The sequence below is a fragment of the Maylandia zebra genome, linkage group LG2 (assembly GCF_041146795.1).
Source record: "Maylandia zebra isolate NMK-2024a linkage group LG2, Mzebra_GT3a, whole genome shotgun sequence".
Lineage (NCBI taxonomy): Eukaryota > Metazoa > Chordata > Actinopteri > Cichliformes > Cichlidae > Maylandia > Maylandia zebra.
The window spans coordinates 44,836,718-44,850,930 of NC_135168.1; the positions used below are offsets into that span (position 1 = coordinate 44,836,718).

General features: G+C 41.6%; 1 long non-coding RNA gene across 1 annotated transcript in view; it reads left to right on the top strand.

Annotated features, from left to right (window-relative positions):
* The window catches only part of LOC143413018 (uncharacterized), a 42,203-nt gene extending 28,016 nt beyond the window's left edge, over positions 1-14,187 (top strand). The window contains exon 4 of the long non-coding RNA XR_013093572.1: positions 13,316-14,187. This is a non-coding gene — a long non-coding RNA (uncharacterized LOC143413018). The remainder of the gene's footprint in view (positions 1-13,315) is intronic.
* Positions 14,188-14,213: the final 26 nt, after the last annotated feature.

A 14,213-nucleotide genomic window follows, 5' to 3' on the forward strand; every position in this document is an offset into this window, starting at 1 on the left:
TTTTAAAGGCAAAACATGCAAAGTTAAAAGCAATAACAGCTACGTACAAATATTCAGGCCTTATTTTGGATGTAGAAATATTTGTCCGTACTCTATTCACAAAAATCTCAAAAAAGCTTTTTTTTGTTGAATGTGTCACTCTCTCACACTAGAAAAGCATCATTCATATTTTGTACTGAATGCAAATTGTGAACTCAACGTCCGTCCTGCATTTACTGAAGCATTTGTTCCCTGTTTTCTGTTATGTTTGGATTTAAATTTCTTACAAATTTCTGTCTTATTAACACCTAGAAAACTCATTTTTCTCTTCTCTGTTCATTAAAGTTTTCAAAACTGTAACAGTTTTCAGATAACACTTTAACTTAGGAGTTAAATTATTATTATTACTAATAATACTGGACCACGTTAAAGGTAATCAAAAGCAAAATGAACTGCAGCACATTTGAACAACCACAGTTTCTTATTTCTTATTGTGATATTTTCTCTTCTCTTTAATATTACCAACAAATCTGCTGAACATAACAATTAATGATAAGAAAAACATCAGCACTTATTCCTTAAGCAGTGCCTCGTAACACCCACTTTAAATATAAATTAATCCATTTGAGTGTTTTATTGTATTTTAATGTAAAGGTTTGTAGAAAGCCAGCTGCATAAGCACAAACACACATGAAAGTAAGCGTGCCAAAAAAAGTTAGATCAAAGTGAAATAGTAGTTCAGTTTAATAAGAAGGTATAGGTGAAGATAAAATTGTTCTCAGTCATGTTCTGCAGAGTCTCTGTTCAATTCCCCACCTGTTGTAATGTTATGTTCAGTCATGTAGAACTTTTCTCTCACCAGTTGCATGCCAGACCCCCCACATTGTAAATCGGCGCGAAGGGAAAAAGATTCAGCTCTTTCAGAAAGCGACCATGAAGGCAGAGGAAATCACTCTAAACGGTCTTAATTCTGCCATTAGATGAGAGGGAGCACTGTGGGGATTGGCTGGCCTTATGCTCCATATTCACAGAAGCAGGATGAGGCTGGGAAGCCCGCTGAGAAAATGGTGTCGTAATCACTAGCCAGCAGTTCTGCCTGATCAGGTACACTAGCCCCCTCTTCTCGTTCCCTCCTCCTTGCCCCCTCCCCTCATTTCTCTTCCCTTCCTCTGCACCGTAAGGGGATCCTAATAAGAGTTTGGACGTACTGAGCTCCTCTTATGTGAAGACCTGGCAGGAGGGAACAGAGATGAGGCCTGAGGTGGGGGTTGAAGCTCGAGGTATGGAATTGTGGTGGTGGGATGGTGGGGGGCTTGTTTTTTTGTTCCCACATTTGATTATTCAGGTTGGCTGAACTAAATTCTAAACCCATAAAATTCGTATCCCCTCTGGGGGACCATTTGCATATATCTCAGTGCCCCCTCCCTCACATCCCAATTCCCCTTTTTTCTCAGAAAGTGAAAGAGAGGGCGAAGCAACCAGGCCTGTCTAGGCTTTAAGATGTCACCGTGGTGTGAAATATGGGCGAACAAGCAGGGTCTTTGAAACTCAAACTAACCCCCCACCAGCCTCTGAGCTTCTGCCACACACACATACAGAACCAGTCCACTGGTTGCTTTCCTTAAATAGGAATTACATTTCAAGTCAGTGGGTAGATGCCCGGCAACTTTATTTTTAGCTCTTTACACCTGAGATACTTTCAGGTAATAAGGATACGGTGTACTGTACTACTTAAAAGTCTGAAAGGGAGTCATATCTGTTCAGATTAAAAAGGAAACTGCTATTGTTACACTTAGCGTCTTTCTGTTTATATGTTTAGAGTTTGCTACCTCCAGTCACACTTTCAGATATGTTTGATCATCCGTTTCTGACATGTCTATGCAAACATTTAAAAAAAAAATGGCACGAGACAAACCTTGCCATTCTATCTGCGGGGCAAACTGCTGGAGGCTAGGAAGACGTCCAAAACTTTGATAAACATGTCAAAGCAGTAAAGCCTGGACTTGTAATTGTGCCAATTTTACTCTTACCATTGTCGGTGCAGGGGATTAATTTTCAGACAAAAATGTTCTGAAGGTCTTAAAATTCCATTTAGGATGTGTGCCCAGCAGTGTAGAAAGATGAAGGGAACACTCGTGTAGCATGGGCAAGCGCATGAAGGCAGGGCTCCATATCGCCAGTCAACCATAAGAGACACCTGTTCGTTTGTTTGGCTTGTGGGGCCGAGGTTTTGTTTTTCAGAGTGCCAACCAGGCACACTGGCACTAATTTTACTGCCCATCTGCACGGATGGGCAAAGTTAGACGATGGTCTTTGGGGGAAGGTGGGGGGGATAAAAAGGAAGGGTGTCAGGGTGGTAGGGTGAGGGGGGATACTTGATGGCATTGTGGTCACATGGGGCGAGTTGCTGTCATCCCTTAACCCTCCTCCGGAGCCCTTTCCCTCCCCCTTCCATGCCCACTCCCTGGTGCACAGGCAGAATGCAGTGTCAGGAGGGTGAACACTGAGCGCCCATTGTGTGTGCTAACCAAAGCGGAATGCCCGGGTGACAAAAGGGGGAGGAGTGGGCTCAGGGCACACAAAGCCAGGGGGAGGAGAAGGGTGGCAGAGGAGGAGGGGAGGGAAGGAGAGGGGGGCAATCGGCTGGGGGCTAAATAGACCCACTCAGCCCCAAAAACTCTAGGCACCCAAGAAAAAAATTTTTTTTTCTCAACTCCCCCCTTTGCCTTCTCACCCTCACCAGGCCTCCCTCTCTCAGCTCTGGGGTGTACAGTACACAGACTGCTGGAAGTTTATAATTTGTACCCAGAAGCACGGAAGAAGAGAACTTAAAACCACCTTCGAACTATTAACAGTTGGTTTTGGTGTAATGAGTCATGCGCCCAAGGTCTAAAACAGGATGTATTTGCCAGCTGTAGTCATGGTTTCAAGGCTTTGTCATCAGTTGGAGTTGTCCTATAAGCCCCATGTATCACTGTCAGATATTTACAAAACAGGCTGGGAAGTCTTTGCTACCAACCCCCCACATAGAACTCACATGCAAAAACGTCATGAAAAATTACATTAAGTACGATGAACTAGTTTTTTCTCTGCCCATATCAAATTTCCACCTGCTGCACTCGCTAACAACGAGTCACATTACCATGTGACCTGTGACTCCGTGCCCATGTTTTTGTGTGTGCATGGGGGGCACCTGTGCATGTACTCACCTGCCTATCCTAAAAGCTGAGAGCGATCTTGTCTGTGCAGTATCGCACGTCAGATCCAACCTCTCGACTCCCACGCAGGACCTGGGGCAAGAGTGCGGCCACTTTCAAACAAACAAGACAAATCCTGAATGAACTCCTTCTTAATGCCTTTACCTTCTTCAGATACAAGCAGGAACAGATCCATTTTAACAAGTACTTTACATTGCAGGATTATGGCGCTTTAACAACAGTCCTGTTTATGTTTGTCAGAACTGCATATTTGCCATCTGTGCCATCTGTGAAACTCTTTTTAAAACAGTGGAAGTATTTGCATTGATGGTGTTCCCATGGATGACAAAACACTAAATGGAACGCTATTATATTTGTATACTAAGTATTCTCTTGGATCTGATGCTTACTGGTTCTACGAACTATGAGAACCCAGTAAATTACATTTGAATTTCAGGATTCAAAACTTTGACTTTAGTTTTAAAAAAATAATTTATATTCAAAATGTACTTGTATCAGTTAATCAGGGTGGCCACATTTGCTATATTTATTTTTCAATTAAAAAAAAGTTTGGAGAGACCTTTTATCCCTTGTGGTCTTCCCTCTTTTCGGAAGTGATGCCCAGGAAGATCAAAGGAGATGCTCCAAAGAAAAGTTTATGGTCCCCCCCTCCCCCCAAATTCCCTGCCTTTCTCTCCCTCTCCCCCATGCACACTTAACATCTGAACTAACTCCTCCTTTCATTCAATTCCTTTCCCGTTGTATTTACATATTGCGCTGCAGGGCAATGGCAGCTTCTCATTTTATCTGTGCTGGGCTCTTAGGAAGTAGCTTACTGAGTTGTTTTGGTTTATGCGTTGTTAGTAAAATGCATAGGGTCAAATGCAAGCCTCGGGGGCACATTCGGGTCACAGAGTAAACCCCGCAAGGTCAACCAGTGGGAGTATTTTAAAGGGCTGTGTTGATGTGCGTGCACGTGCACCTTGCACGTGGCCTCATGCATGCATGCACATCAGCGCACGAATGTCAGGTGAGTTTCAACTGTCTGTGCTGGTGCAGTCAAAGCCTCTCCATCAGTGCTGACCGAGGCAGCACTCATTGTTCTCGAGCTGTAAATCACCCTGCCGCAATCAGGGCCCTGATCTAGGCTTCTCTGAGCCCTCTCCACTCCAGATGATTCCCCTCCTGATTGGCCTAACTGGACTCCTGTCTGTGGTGGCAGATTAGCATGGATTGTTTTTTCTCAGTGGCACACAGATTGAGCCACGTTAGCATTCACACCTCACAGCGTCCCAGGGCTCGCCATTGACTCCAAAATGCAGAAAACTAGTATTCACTCATAGCACTGATAACTTTTAGGAAAGGAGAAGAAGCAGAAGTAGAGGACAAACTATTGATTGATTTAGAGACGCATTCATTTGACTAGGTAATAAATTAGTTTAGAATGTGATTGGGCTTCAAGGTATTTTCTTCAACTTGGTCTCAAATTCAAATTCAAATTCAAATTCAAATTTTTATTTGTCACAGTCATACACAGTACGATATGTAGTGAAATGCTTGGACAACTGCTCGTGACCTAAAGAAAACAAAAAAGGAAAAGGCTATGAATAAGATAGGAAATAAATATGAAAAATTAAAAAGGGTAAATTTAACTAGGAAGGAATAAAATATAAATTAAGGTTAAAAATGAAATAACTGTACAACACAAATTAGAATGAAGGGTAAATTTAACTGGGAAGAATAAGATAAAATATATAAATTAAAGTTGAAAATAAAATAACTGTACAACAAAATACACAATATAGAACTATATAAGAATGTATGAAGAAATCTAAATATAAATAAATATATACACAATAACAGCAGCTGTACAAGTATTAACCGGAAATGAAGAATATAGTGACCAGTGTTGTGCAAAACCAAAGTCCAGAAAGTCCAGTGTGTGTGTAAGAACTGTATGTGTGGGTCAGTATGAGTCAGTAGTCTCAGTATCAGTGTCCATATTCAGATACAAGTAGAAGTACTGAGTTATTAAGGAATATGTTCTTTGAGCTCTTTGAGTCCTTAAAAATGCAAAATCTTACATAATTTTTGAGGATAGGTATGCAGTTGCAGTTGCAAAGTTATTGATTCTATTCTATTCTATTTTTTTTTTTTTATCTCCATCATAATCCACCCATTAGCATTCGTAAAATGTTATATTCTGCAATGGACTTTTTAAAGCTGTGTCTACAAAAAAGGTAAAACAGCTCAAAAGAGCTTAAAAGAGGACAATCAAAATACAGTCAGTTCATGTAATTCCTCCCAAAGAACAGTTTGGGCAGTTTGTTTTCTCACACTTTGAGTTTTTGACTTTACTGTCCCATTACCGTTAAAAATATTTTTAACTTTCTTATTTCTCCTTGCTGCATAATGCCAGCACATTCGCAAACTTATCAGGTAAGATTACATGTACGTGCCCACCTACTGCAGTGTATGTAGTTTCAACTCATGGGGTCTTTTGTTCTCCCAGTGGGAGACCATTAGCCTGATCACCTTGTCAACAGTAATCAGGGAGTGACCACTGACTGGGGAGGCCAGATACATTGCTTCCCATGAAGCCAGACTTGCTAATCCATTACAGTCTGTGCAGCTGTTATGGGGAGGACAGCGATCTGTGGTATGACACCCCCGGTAGTATTGCTGTATGGTCATGGAGATGATCTCACAGTTTTTTCTCAGTAACATGTAAACTTTCTTTTGTAGTTCGGGGTTTTGCGGCTCTATTTTATGTCTTGCATGCAGTTTTGGTTTTACCATCTTGAAGAACATAATGCTGACTGAGGCTTCCAGGTGCTTTCTAGGGACGTTATGTTAAAATATTATGAAAACAACTTTAATTTCAGTGGTCACAGAGACATAAAGATTTAAATCATTGCAATACCCAGCCAAACCTGCTGGCTTTATCTTCTCAGAAGTTAAATCACAGACATCACACAGGAGACCTCGCATTCAATGAATCCTGTTCAGATAAGTGCCCAGAGGCATTACCAAGATGGCTGCTGAGTGGCCACACTTGCTTCTATGAGGTTTTCTAGTGGTACCTCTACCACCGCTATTCTGGAATTCTCTCAGAGATTTAATTTCAGGTTTCTTCGAATGCCATAAACACCATATCATCACAACGTAATGCAAGTGCACATACAGCAGCATTCTGACCCATAACGAGTTATGTATGTTGTCATGGAGAAGGTTATTGCGTAGTCTTCATGGAATTCTGATGACATCAGAGTGATTTCCTGCTCTGTGTGTTCAGGGTGTGCGTGTGTTCACAAGGCCTCGAGTCTGGCTCCTTGCCCAGGGCAGCAGTAGCTATGTGCAAGGGTCACTTGGCTCCAAAAGTCCCGCCCACCTGATAATAAGCTAAGAAATATAATTGTAGCACTATTTTTACAGAATCTGAGCAGGTAAATAAAGTCTCCACAAAACTGGATGACCGTCTTACAGTTAACTGTAAGGGGTATCACTGCAAAGAGGAACCTTTTGGAAACCATAGTAGCTTAGCCATTATGTGGCTGACCATGTAAAGTTAATTCACCAAGTAATGAAGGACATAGTTGATCCAAGTCACCACTATAAATAACTAGTGACTCAATAACTGTGGTACGCCAAACATCCTGTGACATTAGCATCAGCACCTAAACTGTGCACTGAGAGCTTCTTGGCATGGGTTTCCATGGTGAGCATCTCCTGGGGAGGGGTCATTTCTTCAAAAAATGCATCTTGCCCACTGCGGAAAAAAAGCTGTGAAAAAAGATGGATTCTCATTCCTGGGACACCAAATACCATTAAATCAAGACAATCTGATGACATTTAAACACAACAGACACTACCAAAGCGCTTCACACCAAGTAAAATGATCAACAAGCAGTTAAAGCTATAAAAATAAATAATAATAACATAGAGAGTTCAAAATAGTCTGAAGCAATTTCTTTTCATTGAGACAGCTCACCTAATCTGAAGTTGGATGATTTCAGAGGCTTGGTGGTGTAATTGAGAACCCCTGGTTGGCTGTATGAACCAGATGGGAATTTTGAATTGGTAAAAGCTGCTGATCAATGGATATACATGAACAGCTATCTACTTAAAATGTAAATGGACCGGTTCTTATATGGCGCTTTTCTACTCTATCTCAGCACTCAAAGCGCTTTATACAACTTCATTTGTTTATTCACCCAATCACACCCATTCACACAAGCACTTTTCTAGGTTTTCAGTGTTACCTAACTAACATTCATACTCATTCACACTCCGATGAATGCATCGGAGAGCCACCTAGGGTTACTTTCTTGCCCAAGGATAATTGGCATGCAGACTGGAGCAGAATTGGATCGAACCAACAACCTTCTGGTTAGTAGGTAACCCGCTCTACTACCTGAGCTACAGCCACCCCAAACGCCTGCTCATTAGTGAAACGAATCACTAAAATTTTCTTTTTATTTCAAATAATTTTTTTTATTAAGGTTAAAGAATTTTGTGAGATCCAAGTTTTAACAATAGCTAAAAAACAGGATATGGAATTTGCAGAGGAGTTATCCGGTAGAAGTGGCAGGTAAATTTGGTGATTTAATGATTTCATCAATGAAGAGGTGGTAAGTGCCTCCTCTTCATTTATGAAGTTTTGTCTTATGGCATCTGTGCTATGGCAAGTCAGCTGCAGCGCTAGTCAGACGTGTAACTTCCGTCTGGTCCCACAGGAACTATTTTTCCAGATTACTTGATTTAAATATACACCCGCTGTTAAATTCCAACTTCCAACTAAGTATGGTGGGTTTATGTTTTGAAGGAGTGCATTTTAACCAAAGTTAGTCTTTTCCTAACGCTAACAAAATAATCTTTTTGCCTATACCTAATTATGCAGCCAAGATATCGAGCTCTCCGTGTTGCCACTACACAGACACCATAAGAAAACATTTGGGATTTTTCGGTAACTACAGCTAACGAAACAGCAGTATTTTACACCCTCTGATAAATAGAAACTTGAGAAACACACAGAATTCAAATGTATAGCAGAACCTTCTGCAACATTTCTGCTTGTGGATGGTCCAACTGATTGAACATTCGCACTAACACATAATCTGTCCTAAATCTTAAGTGCTATGGAAGAAATTGTGTTTCTTGGGATTGTTTAGCTTAAGTTTCAAATATTTCAGCTATTGTGTACAGAAAAGTAATCTTAGAGAGGAGGTAGTGGCAGGATTCAGCCTTAAGCTGGAAACTCAAATTACTAACCTACTTCTCAAACCTATAGACTACACCCACGAGGCCAACTTCATGCAGTATGTAAAAAGTGGTCCTGACTTTTGCAGAGGAATGAGAGATGATGTTTACAGAGCAACAGAGTCAAAGAAAAAGTTTTAAAGTGTGTGTGTGTGTGTGTGTGTGTGACCGCGTATGTATAATATTCTAAAGTACAGGGGGAATTTCTTGCACAAACTTGCCCTATGGAAGGTACAGTGGCACAGGGAAAATACGAGAACAATATTAGCACGAACAACTGACAACTCTCAGACTGGAAAGTTTCAGTTTGTCAACCCCGATTAAGGCAACGTGCATAAACAATACAGAGAGACCGTGATGGTGTCGAATATAACAAGGTGTTACTGTTAGTCCAAGTACGCTACAGTGCGCAAATGAGTTCCTGAACAGGATAATGTGGTTGTGTTCTTACCATATCTTAACCTCTTAGTACTTTGTATCTGTTTTTCATATTACTGGTCTTTTCTTTTATACATATTAACCCTGTAAAGCCTAAACCAAGAAATAATTGGCAGAAAGTTCTAATTTTTGGACCTTTTAACAATTTTTTAAAAAGCAATTAAATATCAGTTTGGATATATACGTTTTAATTTGTATAATTCTTGCATCTGAGATTTTTGTGCAATTTATTGATTCCACTTTATGACAAGTTGTTCATCTTAAACAAAAACATACAAGGGACGGTGAGGTTATGTTAACTGGTGAATCTCAATTGCCTGTAGTTGTGAATGTGAGTGTGAACTGTTGTCTGTTTCTCTTTTGGGTGAGTGCTTCATGCGAGAAAGAACAGGCATAGAAAAGGTGCTTGTATGAACAGCACCTTTTCTCAGCACCATCTCCAAGGCAAGCTTTCCCAGATGAATGTGCCTGATCCCATCTGCCGGTGGATCACTGACTTCCTGACGGACAGGAAGCAGCATGTGAGGCTGGGAAAGAATGTCTCGGACTCTCGGACCATCAGCACCGGCTCCCCTCAGGGCTGTGTTCTTTCTCCTCTGCTCTTCTCCCTGTACACCAACTGCTGCACCTCCACCCACCAGTCTGTCAAGCTAATCAAGTTTGCAGATGACACCACCGTTATTGGGCTCATCTCGGACGGGGATGAGTTTGCCTACAGGAGGGAGGTTGAACGTCTGGTGTCTTGGTGCAGCCACAACAACCTGGTGCTGAATGCCCAGAAGACAGTGGAGATTATTGTGGACTTCAGGAAGCACACAGTCCCACTCCCCCCCATCATCCTGACTGACACCCCCATCACCTCTGTGGACTCATTCCGCTTCCTGGGTACCACCATCACTCAGGACCTGAAGTGGGAGCCCACCATCACCTCCGTCATCAAGAAAGCCCAGCAGAGGATGTACTTCCTGAGGCAGCTGAAGAAATTCAACCTGCCAACACGGACGATGATGCAATTCTACACTGCAATCATCGAGTCCATCCTCACCTCCTCCATCACCGTGTGGTACGCTGGAGCCACTATCAGGGACAAACAGAGACTGCAGCGTGTTGTGCGCTCTGCTGAGAAGGTGATTGGCTGCAGACTCCCATCTTTGCAGGACCTGTACACCTCCAGGACATTGTGGCGTGCAGCTCAGATCTCAGCTGACCCTTCTCACCCTGGACACAGTCTGTTTGACCTGCTCCCCTCAGGCAGGAGGCTCCGGTCCATTCGCACCAGAACCTCTCGCCACAAGAACAGTTTCTTCCCCTTTGCTGTTGGACACATGAACAATAAACGTACGACTGTTCCCACCACTAACACATGACCCTACGCTGTGTTCACTGCATCATTCCATGTTTGGCACTGATCACCACCTGCACTCATGTATATATCTTTCTACGTAGCACTTTTAATTCTTATTCTTACTTTTATTTTTTCATGTCTATTTAAGCGCAATTTATGACAGTATGTTTGCACTGAAGCACTGCAGCAATTTCCTAATGTTGTAAACCTGCTCAACATTTGGCAATAAAACCCTTTCTGATTCTGATTCAGGTGTGAATGGGTGAATGAGGCAAGTTGTAGAAAAGCGCTTTGAGTGCTCAGAGTAGAAAAGTGCTATATGAGAACCAGTCATTTTACCATGTTCTCCAGTTCAGTTTATATTAGACATTAAATGTAGCCAAGATTGATTACGATGCCATTAGTTCGGCAAGTACCAAATTTTGATTTATTGGTGGTGCTGGATGAAAATGAATGTATTCATTAAAATCTTAAAGAGTCATTTTTTGTGGATCATGTCTCCACAAAACTGAGTGACTATCTATTCTTGTCTCAAAAATACACTGGAGGGACAAAAAAATATGGATCCACACCTTTTAAACATTGAATTCAGATGTTTTCAGTCCCATTGTCAGTGGAGTATAAAATCAAGCATCTAGCTATGCAGTCTACCTTTAGAAATATTTGTGAAAGAATGGGTCATTCTCACTGAATTCAACTATCGTACTGTAATAGGATGTCGCTATTGCAACAAGTTGGTTGATGAAATTTCTTTCCTCTTACACCACAATTAACTGTAAGTAGTATCACTGCAAACTGAAATCCTTTAGGATCGACAGCCGTAAAGTGGCACACCATGTAAAGTTATGCAAAGAGTAGTGTCATGTACAAAATGAGGTTGAAGTGATAATATTCATAATATGTGTAAGTTGACTCAGTAACTGCACAGCTCCAAACCTCCTCTGGTATTAACATCAGTACCTAAACTGTGCACCGGGAGCTTCATGGCAAACAGTGCCTGTAGGTGTAATTATTAGATGACCCACTATTTTTGTCTATATAATGTATTTTCATTGAAGCCAGAAATAGTATTTCAAGTTACGCTAACTAAAAGTAAAAATGGCATTCTTTCAGAAAACAGATGTTTAAACACTACTGTTTCCTCATCAGAGTCCGAGTCCATGTCCACACTAATACGTTTTCTTTTTCTCTCCGTTTTGGCCGTCTGTCCACACTGAGACGGCATTTTCAGTCAAGGAAAACGCAGCGTTTTGAAAACGCTCTCCAAAACGGATACATTTGAAAACACCGTTTTCGCGTCGCAGTGTGGACAGCGAACCCAGAGCCTTTTCGAAAACGATGACACATTTTAGTCATGTGATGCAGTCATGTTATCAATTAAACTAAGATAGCGGAGGGCATTATACAGCAGTTTTGTTTGCCTTCAATTTTGACAGCCCTATTAAAGATTAATATCAGTTTGTACATGCTTCAGAGAGCCTTTCTTCAAATTCTTTAATTCTCACTCGCTTTTGCAACTTTGTACTTTTGTGGTACTCGCAGCAACAACTCCACCTCATTATTAGTCCATTTAAAAAACTCTGTGCTTTTCCTCAACATTTTGCTGCCAAGTTTCAAAGAGCTGGAAAGTAAATAAACGGCAGACAGAAATGAGGTAGGGTGAATCGTCTTGCGTTTCACGCATGCGCAGTACTGGAACCTAAGCGTTTTCGGCCGTTTCAATGTGGACGCACAACTCTGTGAAAACGACTGAAGACGATAGCGTGGACGTGGAGCGTTTTCAGACGAAAACACCGTTTTCAAATTTATTCGGGCTAGTGTGGACGTAGCCTGAGTAGCCAAAAATATATGGCAAGACAAATAATATGTATTCTTATTGGATAATTGCTTGGGGATGTTTTCAAGTGTATTAAAAAATTTATTAAAGAGTGGGAGTCTAACTGCTTCCAGTTACAGTTACGTATTTATCCCAAACAAACGAAACAAACTAACGATACCAAAAAACAAAAATGGAGCAGATTGAATTTTGCAACATTTTTTCAGGAAAACTCAATATTTTTAAATTTTTTGGAAACTGGGCTGTAAAATGTTACGTATAGGATGCAAAATTGCAGTAGCTGTTAAGGAACTTGAACACAGATGTTACCTAACAGGGCAATGACAGAGGGTGCTGAACACTAACATTTCACTGGCTAAGTTATGAATCAGGCAAAGATCCTCTTGTGGAATTCTACAGGAGTGAAAGAGAAAGGAAATTGCCTCTGGTGTACATCTCCTGATGTCTGATACTACTGCCTCGTACGTCTAAGGTAGTCTTTCTTGATATAGGCGTATTGGTAATTATTGTGATTTACAACTTGTTCCTCTGGTTGCTGTTTGTGTTTTTTTTTCTTCAAGGCGAGGCACTTAGTGTGTCATTCTGCGTGATTAAAAAAAAGGATTGTTATTTGCACTTCTTATTCTGTTTATCCACTGGGTAGGAGTAGTCATACGTGCTTTGGTTTTGATTCTCATGGCACAAAAAAGTCGGTTCTCAGGCTTGAGTACGTACTCCTTGTTTCCCTAATTCTCTTGTGTGTGTCGACTTGCTATATATGTGTTGCACGTATGTGTTTACCTTTGCAGGGTGGGGTGGCGGGTACATGGGGTAGACGGGAGAGATGGGGGTGGGCTCATCTCCTAGGAAGCTCATGGTGTTCCAGAAACCTGAGCTCCAGCCTGTTTAGACAATGAAGGGGAACATGTGAGACACTGGCACACGGTGACTAGAGTTACCTACTCGCTTTGCCTCATTTTGAACTTTTGGCCCCAGGAGCTAAACCTCTCCACCCTGATGACTCCTGCACTGCTCCACCTGCCTACCTGCTCTCTGCCCTCTCGTTACGGTCCCTCCTTCTTTCGTTGCATGCTTCCGTGCATCTTTCTAGAATTGTTTGTTTCTGCCAGGTTGGTATCCTTCACATTTCAACATCTCACTATTTAATTGCTTACATGGCTGTGTCTCTTACCTCAACCTCTCATTTTACTACAGGTCATTATGACTGATGATATTTAGAGTTTCTCTGTTTCGCTGAATGTTTGCTGTCTGTCTCTCTAGACAAAAGGCTGGCTGGATCCTTGCCATCAGACCTTCATCCATCTGCAGTCTACATGTGAACTCCTTCCACCAGCCAGGCAAACCTGACTTTCAAGGCTCCCACCCACACCCATTGGACTGCTGTCCTCTCACCTGTGCAAATATGAACGAGAGAGAGAGAGAGCTGTAGAGAGGGAGGGTGGAGAAGAGATATCCTGGCCTTTGGTTACTGGGTGGGGCACAGAAAAGAATACCGCACAGCTGAGCAAACCTCCATAGCCATGGGACTTCACCTGTACACTATCCACTTTTCTACGCTCTGTTTTCTCTCTTAATCCATTCTCTCTTTCTGTAACCGGCCCCACAGTGACAGTGAGCTAAGGCGTTCTTTTATGGCCACTGAATAGAGATTTCCTTTGAGGTTATGGAGTTGATACACTCTCCAACGTCACTTTTGTGCTGTGGTCACAATGTACAGTGATTTACTTACTGCCGTAGGGGACATATACTCCCTTTAGAAGTGTTCCTGTGTAGGTGGAGGTATTATCTGGATATTATTCAGGAAATCCTTTTATCTAGCGATATCCGAAGGAGAGTTCTTACTTAATTCAAAATGGACCTTTTAATCTTGACCACACTGTGTTAAAATCCAAGCTGATGATTGAGAAGCTTTTTAATGCACTTACATGAAACCGAATCTCAGGGAGCTTAAATTAAAATACAAGCTAAACTTTATGGAAAATTAGAGGGGAACCTAACTAGAAAACCACTGCAAATAGATTTTGAACACATTCCTGAAGCGCTTGGCTACTGAAACACAATGCATTCATCAACAGCGTTGTGCCTGGCTGAAATCTCAGAGCAAAACAAGGATGCCCCACATGCCTGCCTATTGCTCGTTGGTTAAAAAGAAAAAAAA